The following is a 16,361-nucleotide window of genomic DNA, read 5'->3' on the forward strand; positions in this document are numbered from 1 at the left end:
TTGGCAATCATACCACATCGTCTTATTTTTATATTATATACAACTTAAAGCTGTCCGGTTCTTTCTTTAGTTGGTGGGTTGCTTTTCCACTGACCAATCATGTGACCCCCATAATTTTTTTTTTTGTGTGAACAATTTATTTCAATTAGTCCATGAGAATTTTGAAAATTACATATTATTCAATAAGTGAAAAGAAAAAGAAGTAACATCTTTTATTTTAAAAAATCAAGTAACTCTAATAAGTTTATTTTGTGAAATAAAAAAAAATCTACATATGAGCTGCGTCGGATAGATATCGACCTTATGCAAATGAATATCACTACATTTGCTAACCTATTTCGAGTTGAAAATACATCTCGATGGAAAGTCTGTAACTGTTTGAAAATTTAGCTGTTATAAGAAAATCTACCAAACAGACCACAATCCATCTTTTATTTCGTATTTGAATGCTCCAAAATAAATTAAAGTCTTATACATGTACATGTAAACGTGCTCTTGCATAAGGTCGATTTCTATCCGACGTAGCTCATATATACATAAGGTCGATTTCTATCCGGCGTAGCTCATATATTACCATTGCACTTTAAAAAATCTTGATATAACTGGTGTCAAAAAGTGATTAATTTTGAGTATTTACAAAGATATTTAATTACTCTTTTCAGTAGAGATAAATGGTAATGAAATTTCACATCCGACACCTAGAAAGTCCGAATTACTAAATATTTCGCCATCATGCTTGTGTAAGATGAATACAACACTCCAAGAGGGTGAATTGAAGTGAACTCCTTATTACAGCCATCATTCTCTCCTAAAAGCCGACATGAACAGTAGGTGGTCAAAAAATTAATTTTGGTCTCCACAAATTGAAATTATCCGAGATAAACTATGATAAAAGATATCCTCTGACTTTCCAGACAATAGAACGAACATACGAGGTATATAGTTTCCATTTTAAATCTGGTATAAAGTTGCTTAACAAATTTAGTGCAAATTTTGAAATGTTCCATCCATAAGAAAATCGTTTTATTTATGTTTTACTTGAATACACTTTGTGTGATTTTGCACGGGTTATCTTTCAAATAATGTGTATATAGCATCCCTTGACTTTGGTAAATTTGTTTAAGATTACAGGTAAACTTTCATAGGTAAAATGCGCAAATGTTTAGGTGTATCAAAGCTTAAAGCGCAAATGTCCATATTGTTTGAGCACAAGTGTCCTTTTGTGTTACAGGTAAATAAAAAGCGCAAAACGTCCTGCGCCCATCCGTTCATCAAGTGATTGTTTATAAATAATGTAAAGTTTGGCGAGTTTTCTATATTAATTAAGGTTAATTAGTAGCTATTTGTAGTAACACGGTTAATTAGTAGCTATTTGTAGTAACACCAAATGATTAGCCGTTTGGACTTTTGGCAGGCATATTTGACAAACATTGTCATAATAAACACTCTAAAGACTTACTGTTGTGGACAGTTTTGGTCCCGATTGGACCGTTCACGTGTTTGAAACTTTCAAACAAGAAAAATATTTTTTCAATGCCTTTTGTATTTTGTCCTAACTATTGTGGTCATATTGTAAAAGTAGGATGATCATTAGCTCATTCTATTTTAGAGAGAACCGTTTTGCTAAAAGAAAAACAACAAACAAAAAACTTATTCATGTTAGATCATTTGTTGACTGACTTATATGAAAGTTTTTTTTCTGAATTTTCTGTCTTATCAGATGCAACTAGACAAAAAGGAAAATATCTCTTTGGTTTAAGCTGAAGTACCTGAGAATAAGTGACAACGTAAAATGCATATTAGTACCCTCAATTTCTATATAAAGTAATATCAACCTTGTTGGTAACGACAACTCTACAAGCATATGCGCGACATATTTCAGTTCAAAAAGGCACCAAAGAGACGATTGCGACCGAATTTATATATATATATATATATATTAAAAGTGATTTTAAAGGAGGAGAGATATTTGACAGCGCTGGATTCTCCCCTCCCCCCCAAAAAAAAAGATAACCCACCTCTTCCCCCCAAAAAAACCCAACCCCAGTTTGTTATATATATATGAACAGAAATTGCGGCCACATTAATCAAATTGCAGGGTCATTGATTGATTGATTGTTAGTTTCTAAAAGTCCAGTGGCAAATATTTCATGCATGATCAGGACGAGAACAAATCAAAAATACATACAATATGACACTGAAAAAATAGGGTATATTAAATAGGGAAAGAAATTTATCCTTGCAACAGGCCACCTATACGGACCCTAAAATAGTTGTTGCAATGGTTCTTAAAGTGCCGAGAGTGTGGCAATCTCTCTACACGAGGCATCGGATTTAACGTCCCCATTCTCAGTGACCGGACTTGGCTGCGAATTTATACAACACGATCAACCAAACGGACGCCCCACTTTGGCAATGATTTTACTGCTGGTCGGAAGAAACCAAAAATTACCGTATTAATTTCTATTCCCCAGTCATCCTTGGGGTTTGGCTGATAGAGAACATTATGAAGAGCCCTATATATGGCTCTACGTAATGGTTTTGGTGCAGGTGAGACACAGCAGTTTTTTTTTACTAGAAGGAATCACTCCCCGTATAAACAGCATTTAGAAAAGGGATTCGGATCATCAAAAACAAAATATTAGTTACTCATATCCGGCAATCATGGTGCCGGTTTAGGCCCTTGTGAACACCGTGTGGCTGAAAGCATCTAATACTGGTTCTCTGTAACTATTTAAACTTTTATATAGGGAGTGTGGCACGCATGGTCATGGATTTTCTTCAAACTTCACACACTTACTAGTCTTGATGAAACAAACAAAAAATGGCAAAATTTTTGTTGCTAAGCATATCGGTTGCCATAGCAACCGATGACCAGTTTTACCTCTTATGGATATCTATGATTTTTAGCTGAAAATGGCTATTTTCAACATAATTTTTCATAATAAATGATTAAAAGAAAGAATATTTTTTTATGATTTTATCAAATATATGCATTTTATTAATGTAATTTAATAACTGTTATTATCATATTCATTTTCATTCATAATCACATAAACCCCCCTTTTTATGTGGTTTGCATTAGGTAAAAAATACCCTTTTGAGGTCATTTTTGAATGCTCACCATAATTTTTTGCGGACACCTGAGTTAAAGTCAACCATCAATTCATAAATACCATAGTCTTATCTTATCAATGATGCGAAAAAGTAATGGAGAAATATGTCTCATTTTTTTGTTACCATGGATACAAAATGCTTAGTTTTCATTTTTTCAGAAAAAAAAATTTTGAAAATTTTTGAAAAAAAAAGTTTTAAAACCTAATTCTGCAGTCAGAAAAAAAATAAATAAATAAACAATTTGTAGAAATGATTGTAATCATCAAAATTTGAAACATATTCATACATAACGGTATTATAGTTTTAACTGTGTTGCTATGGAAACAATTTCATGATGATACACAAGTTTAAAACAATTTTGAAAAAGTTTCAGTTAGTTTCTTAAATGTGCACAAAAGTAGGAAAACGAAAACACTTATTAAGTTTCACTGTATACACACATGTGTATATATAAATAATTTTGCTGGTATAGTATATCGATAATGGTGTTAACACTTGAATGAAACAAATACAATTTCTCTAATCTGGATTAAAGTGCTGATTATGAAGAAATTTCAGTCTGTTTTCATGATCATGAAAAATGTACAAGAAAAACAATGACTAAATCTAGAAAAAACAAATAAAATCATTTAAAAAATCATATATTCAATTATGCAATATTTGCCATTGAATGTGTTGCCATGGAAACACGCAGTCCATTTGCAAAAATACTGATAAGTGTTAATTTTTACAAATTCGTTTAATGAACTTCGATACATATAGCAACGAGTGTATACAATTTTGTAAAAATGAAATGATCTATTAGTTGTGGTTTGCTTTATGTCCAGTGTCAAACATCTCATGCATATTTCAGAAGAGAACAAAACCAATAAATTTAATAGGAACATCGTGGGCCTGTGCTAGTCTACTGACCAAAAATTAAATAAAGTCAATAATTTGAAACAATTCAACACAATAAAAAATAGAACCAAAAGAGTCAGACGTTGATCCTCTAAATAAATTATAATTGACCATCATGGCTAACCTTTCTATAAAGGAAAAAATACCTTTATTATGAGCTGTTTATTTTTCTTATTCATTCTTAAACTCAATGTTGAAATGGCAAAGCATGTATACATGTAGCTATACGTTTTGAATAATATTGTTTTATTGGATGATGAGTATCTACATGAAGATCATTTTTATAAAAGTTATAAAAAATCAAAAACCTTCAATAGGTGTAAGCTGGGATGAAGGCAGACAATTTGAAATATCACTAGAAATCGGGACCAATTGGACAAGGACAGAAATTTCAATAGATCAACTAGGGAGCCCCTAAAAAAGGGCGTAACAAGCAAGGGCGGGTACGGTCGGCCGTCGACCCGATGGTCCCTGCTATTCATCCGACACATTTCTTGTTTGACATTCTGGCCGGGGAGGAATTTTCGAGATTTTCCAAAAAGTTCCGTTTCCCTAAGAGGACCCAAGGAAAATCGGTCAGCGGGTGACTGCTGGTCTTACAACGAGCAGCAGGGGGAAAATATACCATCTAGACAATTGTCATATCAGGGGTACCACTGACTGCCTTAAGAGATGCCCGCTACATTCATGCTTCAGTGATTCCATATGTAATCAACCAAATGTTTCCAATGAAAGGAGGGGGCGGGCCCTCATGGCCCCCTGGATCCGCCTTTGGTAGCACTATATTTACATTAGTAAAAGGCATTAGATTATTGAAATTTGAGAAAATAACAGTAATCTTAATGGATTTTTAGCAGCAAATTAAAAAATATTGACAATATAATAACTCTTTACACAGGGTAACTTTAAAAGAATTATATGCATGTACATATACTTTGATTTCCACTGAAAGCCCATTACAGAAAGATGTTTCTCAAAATTAGTATATAATTGTCTTTCTTTAAACAAACAAAAATTAGATTTTACTTTGAAGCAGAAGTCTATGTTTATAACATATACATGTGACTTTTTGTCCGCGACTTTTTGTCTGTGACTTTTTGTCTGTGACTTTCTGTCCTACATTCTGACCGTTATCATGACCAGGAAAAATGACTTTATACCTATTTAAATGTAATAGGCATTACATCAAATTTATAGAAACACTTAGATTGAACCATTAATTTTATCAAATAAGAAAATATAAAATGCTTTACAAACTTTCGGGAACATTTAAAACTAAGACAAGGCTCTGGTAACCCTCAAGTTAAGTCCGCGAGTATGTTTACTTATATCTTATGAAAATATTTTAAACTACAAAGATATCGTGCATGCAGGGGCTCGGGCATACCTCAAGTAGTCTGCGAAATGTGTATTTGTTTTTATGAAAATATTAAAAACTGCCAAGATATCCTGCACAAGGCTCGCGCATGCCTTAAGTAGTACGTGGAAATAACTATTTACTATTAAAAAACAAACTATATTGGATTTATTAACTTACATGTATGTATGTCCTACTTCAAACACACCTTTTGAGTTACTTTATATTTGTGATCAAACGTGTCAAATTATAACCGGTAATATACAACATAATTAACAACACAGTTAAATACAATATACTACTCAATACCACCATTCAATCTTGATTCTATTTTTTTTATAAATTTAAAGAAAATCCAATAAGATATAAATAAGTATTAGGTAGTACAACGACCAGGACATAGTCAACGTTGGTCAGGTCAAGTTTTTTTTTACCAAAAACATATATTTTTCCTGTTTTTTTTTTAATAATATAAAATAACACATAAATTTTCATCGGTCAGGTCATTGCTATTGTTGGTCAGGTTATTGTCAACGTTAGAAAGGTCACGTTATCTGAATATTTTATATTTTTTTCTATATTTTTTTATTAATTTATATATTAAATGATTAAACTTTATTATATTTCAAATTTAACATAAACCCTTTAAGAAATAAAAAAGTTATTAGCATTTTCATTTGGTCCTGGCATTGTCAGCGTTGGTCAGGTCACGTTTAATGAAGATTTAAAAAAGTTTTCTATATTTTTTTTTCTTATATTTATGTATTGAATGGTCTAAATTTATAACAATTTAAATTTGACATAAATCCTTTGAGAAATAAAAAAGTTATTAGCGTTTTCATTTTGGTTCAGTCATTAGTGTAACCCATCAAAGGGGGATAATTCGTATTGTGAGGAAAATTGCACAATGATCATTTTTTAGAAATTAATTTCGCATGTTTCTAGGTAGATTCCCCATAACTTTTTTTGAATTTTGACTAAAACAAGAATGAAATTAATTGTTATTGTGTTTCTTTTTAATAGATGTAGCCGCATAATTTCACACCACTACACCAAATATTGTATTTTTCTCAAAAATCCCAACTTTCTCTGCTGTTACCATGGTAACCAACCAATATATATATGGGTTGACATTATTTTTCTGACTAATCTAATATGATCTACATATCAGCCAATTTTCAGAAAGATCGGTGACTATGTGTGCCGAAAAAGTTTGAGTGGTTACAGAGAATGAGTATTAAAAAGGGGATTCGGATCATCAAAAACAAATATTAGTTTCTCATATCCGGCAATCATGGTACCGTTTTATGCCTTTGTGAACACCGCGTGGCTGAAATTATCAGTCAATAAACTATTTGCCATAAGTATTTGCTTAAGAATTTTGATAAAAAATCCAAAAGCCAAGATAAGATCAAAATTTGTTCAACTGGAATATAACTCAAACTATAACTATTGATATATTATAATAAAATATATTAAAATACAGAATCTGCTGATCTCAAAGGCATCCAGGGCTACAAGTTTGATTACAGCTGTGGTCATCAACCTCAGTCTAATCTTTGAATCACAATTGTTTAATTCCTACAAACTCTAGAAGCAATCAGTCGACCTTCCTGGTTTTTTGTAGAATTTTGAATGCAGGAACTTTTCATCTATGCCACGATCTATTTTCAACTAAAGCTGCCATTTACAAATCATATAGTTTATAGTTTATTGAAATAATGCACTCTTATACCCAAAATGGGGCATTTGGTCTCTTGTGGAGAGTTGTCTCATTTGCAATTATACCACATCTTCTTATTTTTATATTGATGGCATACATGAAAATTAACAAAATAACACATTGCATAATACATCACAAAAATAATAAAATACAAGACATGAATTTATATATGTACATATCATGCAGTTGTTGAATCCACTCTCCTCAGTGACCTTGACTTTTTAGTAAATTATTGGAGCAGCATACCGCTTAACTGACGGACATGAAAGACATACAACCAATTAATTTATCCAAGTTATCCATATCATCTTTATTTGAACAGATATTTTTATTTTTTTAAAGAATTCAAGTCTCAAGTTATCATTTTGTGTACATTTAAATAAGAAATGAACTCATCATCTATTTTATTTAAAGAATAATGTTGACATAAACGTTCTCATCTTTTTATGTTTCTGTACCTCCCCCTTTCAATTTCCAAAATATGGTCACTTACCCTTAATTTAGTAAAGCTTTTTATATATATAGTCATTTAAAATATTAAGTTAATCATCCATTAGGATTAGGCACGCGGGCTAAGATTGACCCCCAATTGATCTCTCAGAGAGATTGGTCTATTTGTTAGTGATGCAGTCACACCGTTTGACCTTTTATTTCAGGCGAAAAACATGATTGTGATCTACAAACCTTTCCCTGAAGGTGATTAGCAGATGGTTGGGATAGTTTGGGAGGGGGGCTCATTTCTGTATTATTTAAATTCTTTAGGTTATTTAATTTTTTCTCTATTCTTTAATTTGTGAACCATCATTCTCTATTATTTATATTTATGCACCCGATCATTCTCTATTCTTTATATTCATGCACCCGATTATTTTCCATTATTTATATTTATGCACCCGATTACTCTCTATTCATTATATTTATGCACCTGATTTTTCTCTATTCTTTGTATTTATGCACCCGATTCATGATTCTCTATTCATTATTTTTTGGCCCATTTCTCTCTTTTCCTTATTTTTTGTCATCATTCTTTATTCCGTGCACCCCAACGTGACCCTCATCACAGGTAGTAAGGTCGTCATATCGAGGAGCGTTTAGTACAGTGATTTTGTCATAGTTTGGTTAAGTTGGACATGATTGTGTTAAGTGTTTTTGATGACAAACAATGACACAATGTAAACACTCTGATTTTTTGCTAAAGGAACGTCTTAACATGAATTCAAGCTGGTAAATATCTTGTTTTAGTAAATTCAAATTTGTGAATCATATTTTTCCTTATTAGACACAGAATAATGCTTGCGTTTGTCAACATTTAAAAAGTTGCTTACTCGTTTACCAACCATAAAAAAAGATTTATTTATTATCTGCTACATCACTTATTTCGTTACAATATACAATTGCCGTCAACTTTTCCGAAAAAAATAGCTTCTTTTGCACATTATTACAGATTACTGACAATTCAGGGTCATGGTTTGGTTGAGAAGTGTCATGGTTTTGTTCATGTTCGACATGGTTCAGTTATGTGATGATTCTGATCGTTATGATGAAAGTAAACATATATTATACAACTGTACATTTATCGTTAAAAAAAAAATTCTGCTCTTATGCTCATCTTTGAATATTTGGTTTTCATTGCTCTTCATCTTAATCATTCTTTAGACTTCCAAATGTTTAGATGCGGGTACCACAGACGAGTCACACAAATACTTCAATTTTGTTTTCACGAAATAAGTATTTTCAGGGATATTTCACCTTAGTCTTATGTTTGTCCTAAACCATTTTCATTGAGATTATACTGCAAGTTCAGGCGACTACTTACATTAAAATTCGCGGTAGTGATCACCAAGCTCTTGTAAAGCGTACAGACAATGAGAAAATTCAGTTTACCGTTAAACAATTTTTGAAAATTAAAGCTTGGGAAATTTCCCGCCAATCTTATCTGAAATCGCTAGGATACAAGTACCAGGCAATGCATATTTTGTATACTTTGAATGTTCCTTTTCATGATATTCACTGTATTTTATTCAAAACTTTTCTTTTACATTATTTAGTGCTTTTTCGATGTTTATATAAACGAATAAAAACTTCTCTAATATCAATATAAGACATAAGAAGATGTGTTATGATTGTCAATTTACGTTCAAAACAATAAACGAAAAACAAATATGATAGACATCAACCAACTAGATAACTCATTTTCCTAATAAAAAAACACTTGAAAATCAGGTTATTCTCATAATTTAAAATCACAGGTGAAAACTCAGGTGAATTACAAAAATATTCACGCAAACGTAATACCATTTCTTTGCGCAAACGTAATGCTTGTCATATTCAAATTCGCCCAAATGTATGTCGTTTATTTTGATTGTATGTGTTTATTTTATTCTAGACTAGGGTCGATTAAGAGATTGACATGTTGTGTAGACAACTGTCTTTTGTTGAAGACTGTATGATGCCATCTCGATATCGTTTGGTTAGTTGTTGTTGGGTTACTGTATCATTGGCGTATTACCCCAACATCTCTTGTTATACATCATAGAGATAATCTGGTTCAAAATAAAAACAACAGAGGTATAATTTCAATAGAATCAAAATGTTGAACAAATTTCTTAGTTGCTACGTTTGCAGCTTTAAATAGAAGTCTTTAACCTTTGACAAGTGATGCCGCTCACGATATATATAACTCCCCGACAGAGTCCATCATTGACACACGGAGAAAAGATTCTAGGTGAAACAGCAACACTTTCTGTTTTTGTAATTTATTTTACCGAATGCCAGTTCAAAAGAGCTATAACTATATAAATTCAATCTTAGGAAATCCACGAAAAGTAAAAATGTCTAATGTACGGTTTGCATATTACGCCCACCAAATTTGGTTAAAAAAGCTTTTTTCCTTTTAATCAATTTATAAATTGTGTATCTTTGTTTTTTCACAAGCGGCTTCAAACAAACTAACAATATGAAGCTGAAACACATATGTATTAATTGGATCTAAACCATGACAAATTTGATCAAAACCATGACGAATTTCTAGAAACTTAATTGAACCATGTCAATCGCTTAACCAAACCATATCAATTTCGATATTTGGTTACCCTGCGTTAATTTCTTAAAAATAACAATTCCTATGTAGATCGTTTGACTTACAATATAGATTCAAACATCTTATTTGCTTTTTATTTGCTCATTTGAAAAGAATTGAGGCAATCGTTCTGGGAAGTAACCTTACTAAACCATGACCAACTTAACCAAACTATGACAAAATCACTTAACTAAACGCTCCTCGATAGGACGACCTTACTACCCGTGTTCATATAGCAGAACAACATAAGCAGTGTCATATTAACTACAATAAAGCTTAAGGCATCTGATTTCTGCAAATTCTCTTTTACCACTGACGGAATATCAATGTCAATTTCGTATAATCTTTCCTACAATCTTGTTTTCTTTTCTTCTGAATAAATTGTGGATAATTTGACGAGGAGCTTCAGATACAATGTGTAAACAAGAGAATGGAAAAAGTATTAAAAAAAATCCCTCTCACATGAAATGCTAGTAGATATTTCAGATGCTTACCTGTGAACATGAAAAGACGTACCATATCTGCAAATGTTGCCTTTCACGGTCTAGACTTGAAGAGCAGCCTTCAGTGCAAAAAGATAGGAAAATTCTCAATGATAGAATTGTTTCAATTATTATAGGTGCAACCAGTCAAACTGCACGAAAATGGTAGTTCCCACAGTATTTTATGAAATTCTACGACTAAAGAATGATTTTATCTTTATAGACAATAGACAAATATAGAATTTAAGCCAAATATATTAAAGCAATATCATTTTCAGTGTTGTGAAGGGTTTCTCTTTTTATTGGAAGGTATCTGAATATGATCTAATATGTTAATAATGGGGATATGCAGGCCGAAGATGATCCAATATGTAAAGTTTACATAATTCAGCAGCAATTTAGTTTACTTTGCAACAGGACACCTACGGAGTTGTTGCAACGGTTCTTTAACGTACAAAGAGCCGCCTTTATATGTTTCGATTTATTCAATAACATCGGGAAATTTATTGTTGTTGTTTATTTCAAACTTCATAACTCAATTTTTAGGTTTTGCAAAGTTATCAGGGGGTAAACTAGAGGCTCACCTGGATATATGGGCATCTTCTACAATGACCCCATTCTAACATTGTACAGAATTTAGTTCATGACTAAAATATCTTTTTCTATTGATCTTGTATTGCTGATATTTTTCTGTTTAGTTTCTATCTACTTCGTTTTTGCCCAAAACTTAAAACTTTGTTTAAAAAAAATACTGCTCATTCAAGGGCAGTAACTCATATAAAAAGTGGACTGACAATATTGGCTTTGATAACTTATGTGTTGAACGTGTCTTGCTGATCATTTTTCGTTAAGGTTTTTCTCATCTTCTCTAGTGTTTGCCCAAAACGCAAAGAAAGTGTAAAAATCGTCATTGAAGGACAATAACCTCTATTAGGAGTCAACTGATAATTTCGGCTCTGTTGACCTATTTGTAGATCTTGTTTTGATGGTCATTTTTGCTAAGTTTCTCTCTATCTATTATAGTTTTCAAGATAATAAGCAAAAAAAGGTGAAATAGTCATTAAAGGGCAATAACTCCTAAAAGAAGTTGTCGGACAGTTTTGTAAATAGTCTGTGGGTAGAAAACATTTTTGCCCCTATCTATAGCGTTTTTTAAGATACTTGACATAACTTTTATTTTACCCCTATGTTTTATTTTTAACTTTGTGGGTCATGGCGTTTGGCAGGCGGGATAATTGGACACATTTTTAAACTAGATACCCCAAAGATGATTGAGGCCAAGTTCGGTTCAGATTGGCCTAGCAGTTTCAGACTGGTTTTGATTGATAAAAAAAAGCTCTTTTTCGTTTTCCAGAGTTAAGTGACTTGAACTGTAAAACAATTTTTTACATATATTACTTTTACTGACTTCTAACTAATTAAAAACCTTCTAAATATTTTATTTTATTCTTACAATTTCAATCTGCAAAAGACCGTGACTGAGCGGGGTAGGACCAAATAATCTGCATGATTATGAGATGTGTGAATGCTGATAAAACTGCATAACAAATATCATTGACATAATCTGAAATATATACCATTATTGGTTCCCCTCAAACTGACCTAATCACAAGCTTTAACAAATTGTTGACACTGCTGCTGCCACTGGAAACAGCACACCTAAGTTTTGCTTTTGCAACTTCGTTGAGGCGAGACAATAATACAACTACATACAAAATATCGTTGACTTACCTTCAGGGGTTCCCCTCAAACTGACCTAATCACAAACTTATGCAAAAAAATCAATAGACCATGACTGAGCAGGGCAAGCCCAAAAATCTCCATGGATATGAGATGTGCTAATGCTGATACAACTACTCACTAGATATGATTGACTTGCCATCAGTGGTTCCCCTCAAAATGACCTAATTACAAACTTTACCATTTAAAGTAAGCAAAAGTTTCAAGTCAATTTACTATGACTGAGGGGGCAGGGCCCAAAACTCTACATGGAAATGAGATGTGGCACTGCTACTTCAACTGCATACCAAATATCACTGACATACCATTAATGGTTCCCTTTAACTAACCTAGTCACAAACTTTTCCAAATTGTTGATGCCACCCCAGTTGCCTGAAACAGCTAGAGTTCATGATTTCATTGATATTGGAAATGGTATCAGAGCATGCTGTGAATTTTTCCAATCATTCCAATCAATCGATTTTCCAGCTTATATCAATTTGTTTTGAAATTCTAGCACAAAAGATGTTTTTCAAAATGTGTGATTTTTTTTAACAAAAACTAATTTTTATACCACAAATTTTATCAAAATTTCACAAAAACAAAAAGGAACCTTTTATTTATCTTTATCATGTCTATAGGTATTTACACTATGCATAAAAGTTACTGAAATTGGTTGAGGCAATCTTGACCTATTGTTTGCTGACAAACAGATTGATTACTATATATAGGGCACCTCCACTTATTAGCCAACAAGATCCTAATAAAGCTATCAAAAGTTGTTATATCAGTCATTATCCTGTCATGATTTTCACAATAATAAAAAAAACATTGCAATGATTTAAGAATTATCAGTTAATTTGTTTCAGTTAAAGCCACGCTTTTAAAATGACTAAAAATTCGGGTTACATTTGACTTGAAAATTTTTCTGAAATTTCAATCTTTGTTTTCATTTATTTCCGTAACAGAGTTTGTCCCATGTGGACTGACAGTACCCCTCTTTGAACTATCAATAATTTTCCTTGCAATTTGTAGGTTAAGAATGCACGAAGTATCTAAAGAACACTACCATCAGAATATTAAATTAAAATATTTCAAAGACATTATCATTTTCAAGAGCAGTTAATTGCATCATACAATATGATGACAGTATCTTAAAGAACTTGATAATATCTATCAAATAATATACAGATATCTGTCATTAGCTAGTTACACACAAAAAGATATTAACATTGATTTATTTTTTTGATGAAAACGGACCACAAACGGAATATTACAAAAACTAATTATTCTCAAAATTTCTTAGGGTTATGTCCCTTCAATGGCAAAATGAATAAAATAGAGAACGGAAATGGGGAATGTGTCAAAGAGACAACAACCCGACCAAAGATTAAAAAAACACAGCCGAAGTCCACCAATGGGTCTTCAACACAGCGAGAAAATCCCGCACCCGGAGGCGGGCTTCAGCTGGCCCCTTAACAAAAATGTGTACTAGTTCCGTGAAAATGGACGTCATACTAAACTCCTAAACATATACATGAACTAAAATTAAAAAACATACAAGACTAACAAAGGCCAGAGGCTCCTGACTTGGGATAGGCGCAAAAATTTGGCGGGGTTAAACATGTTTTGTGAGATCTCAACCCTCCCCTTATTCCTCTAGACAATGTAGATTAAACAAACACACAGCAATACGTACAGTAAAACTCAGTTTAAAAGAAGTCCGAGTCCGATGTCAGAATAGGTAACAAAAGAAACTAAGCAAAATGACAATGATACATAAATTAACAAAGGACTACTAGCAGTTACTGACATGCCAGCTCCAGACCTCAATTAAACTGATTGAAAGATTATGTCTTCATCATATGAAAATCAAGCACAATCCCTCCCGTTAGGGGTTTAGTATCATACCATCATAAAATATATGAAAAGAACATAACCCGTATCATGCCAACAACTGGTTTTAGAATAAATGTGTTTATTTCCGATGCAAAAACCCTATGAGTGAATCAATATTAATACCAAAATATGCCATCTTTAATGACCTGACAACAGTATCGTAACTATATCCTTTCCGAATAAGTCTGTTTAAAGGTTTGGTTAGCTTTTGAGGTGAATGCCAACATTGTTGTGCTTTGTAAAGAATATTACCATAACAGATTGGATGTGAAATACCTGAACCAAGGATTTGTATATACAAATCCTTGCCTGAACGTATAAGATGTCTGCATGTTGATTTATATTTACCAGAGACATATAATACAATTGTATTATATGTCTCTGTATTTACGAATGATGTCCTTGTACCGATGGTAAAATTTAGTAAATGTTTTGACTAGTTTGTGATATCGAAAACCCTGGTGTAATAATTTTTCAGTAATACAGAGATTTCTTTCGTTAAAATCAAATACGTTGTTACATACACGAGCGAATCGAACAAGTTGAGATATATAAACACTATAAGATGGTGACATGGGAACGTCACCATCTAAAAATGGATAATTAACAATAGGAAATGAAAAATCATCTCTTTTATCATAAATTTTGGTAATAAGCTTCCCGTCAAAGATATGGATATCAAGATCCAGGAAAGGGCAGAGTTTATTGTTAGTATTAGCTTTATTTAATGTCAGTTCAGCAGGATAAATCTCTTCAGTGTACATACTGAAGTCGTCATTATTGAGAGCCAATATATCATCCAAATATCTAAAAGTGTTATTAAATTTTTGTATCAGATGTTGTTTGGATGGGTCTTTGCTGATTTTATTCATAAATTGTAACTCATAACAATACAGAAACAGGTCTGCAAGAAGTGGTGCACAGTAAGTCCCCATTGGAATTCCGATAACTTGACGATATACGGAATCTCGATAGCGAACAAAAATGTTATCTAATAAAAAATCAAGGGCAGTTATAGTATCAAAGCAGGTCCAATTGACATAGCTCTTTTGTTTGTTGTTACTAAAACAAGAGTGGACACACAGAAATGTCTCGCCTGTTGTGTATTTCTAATTGAAGTTATGTTGAAAGTAAATGCTATCCGACATACATTATAAATTTTAAGCTGTAAATGAGATAATGTCGCTGCTACTGATGCCTGTATGAACGCTAAAGCTGCTGCCAGGCCTGCTGAAGACAACTATCATAGTGTCTTCATACTACTAATTGTATAGGTTATTATCCGCTATATGAAGATATGCTGGATAACTGTGGTTAAGAGTGAAATAACTTAGTGATATACCATTGATATTGATTATTGTGATTAAAGATGGCAGTGAAGAATGAAAAAAACTAACATTGACCTATGAACCATGAAAATAAGGTCAAGGTCATATGAACCCTGCCAGACAGACAGATACGCCTTACAATCATTCCATACACCAAATATAGGTGACCTATTGCTTATATTTTCTAAGAAACAAAGTTCAGCATTAAAACTTAACATTGACCAATGAGCCTTGTAAAAGGGGTTAAGGTCATATGATACCTGGCGGACAAACATAAACACCTTATAAACATTCCATACACCAAATATAGTTGACCTATTGCTTATAGTTGAACAAAAATAGACCAAAACACCAAATTTTAAAACTGAGCAATGAACCGTGAAAATCAGGTCAAGGTCAGATAAAACCTGCGAGACAGACATGTACATCCTAAAATATTTCCATACACTAAATATAGTTCACCTATTGCATATAGTATAAGAAAAAAGGACCAAAACTAAAAAACTTAACTTTGACCACTGAACCATGAAAATGAGGTCAAGGTCAGATGACACCTGCCAGTTGGACATGTACACCTTACAATCATTCCATAATCCAAATATAGTTGACCTATTGCCGAAAGTATTAGAAAAATAGACCAAAAACAAAAACTTAACCTTGAGCAATGAACCGTAAAAATGAGGTCAAGGTTAAAACATGCCAGACTGACATGTACATCGTAAAATATTTTCATACACCAAATATAGTTGATTTATTT

The sequence above is a fragment of the Mytilus californianus genome, unplaced genomic scaffold, assembly GCF_021869535.1.
Source record: "Mytilus californianus isolate M0D057914Y unplaced genomic scaffold, xbMytCali1.0.p SCAF_3, whole genome shotgun sequence".
NCBI classification, from domain to species: domain Eukaryota; kingdom Metazoa; phylum Mollusca; class Bivalvia; order Mytilida; family Mytilidae; genus Mytilus; species Mytilus californianus.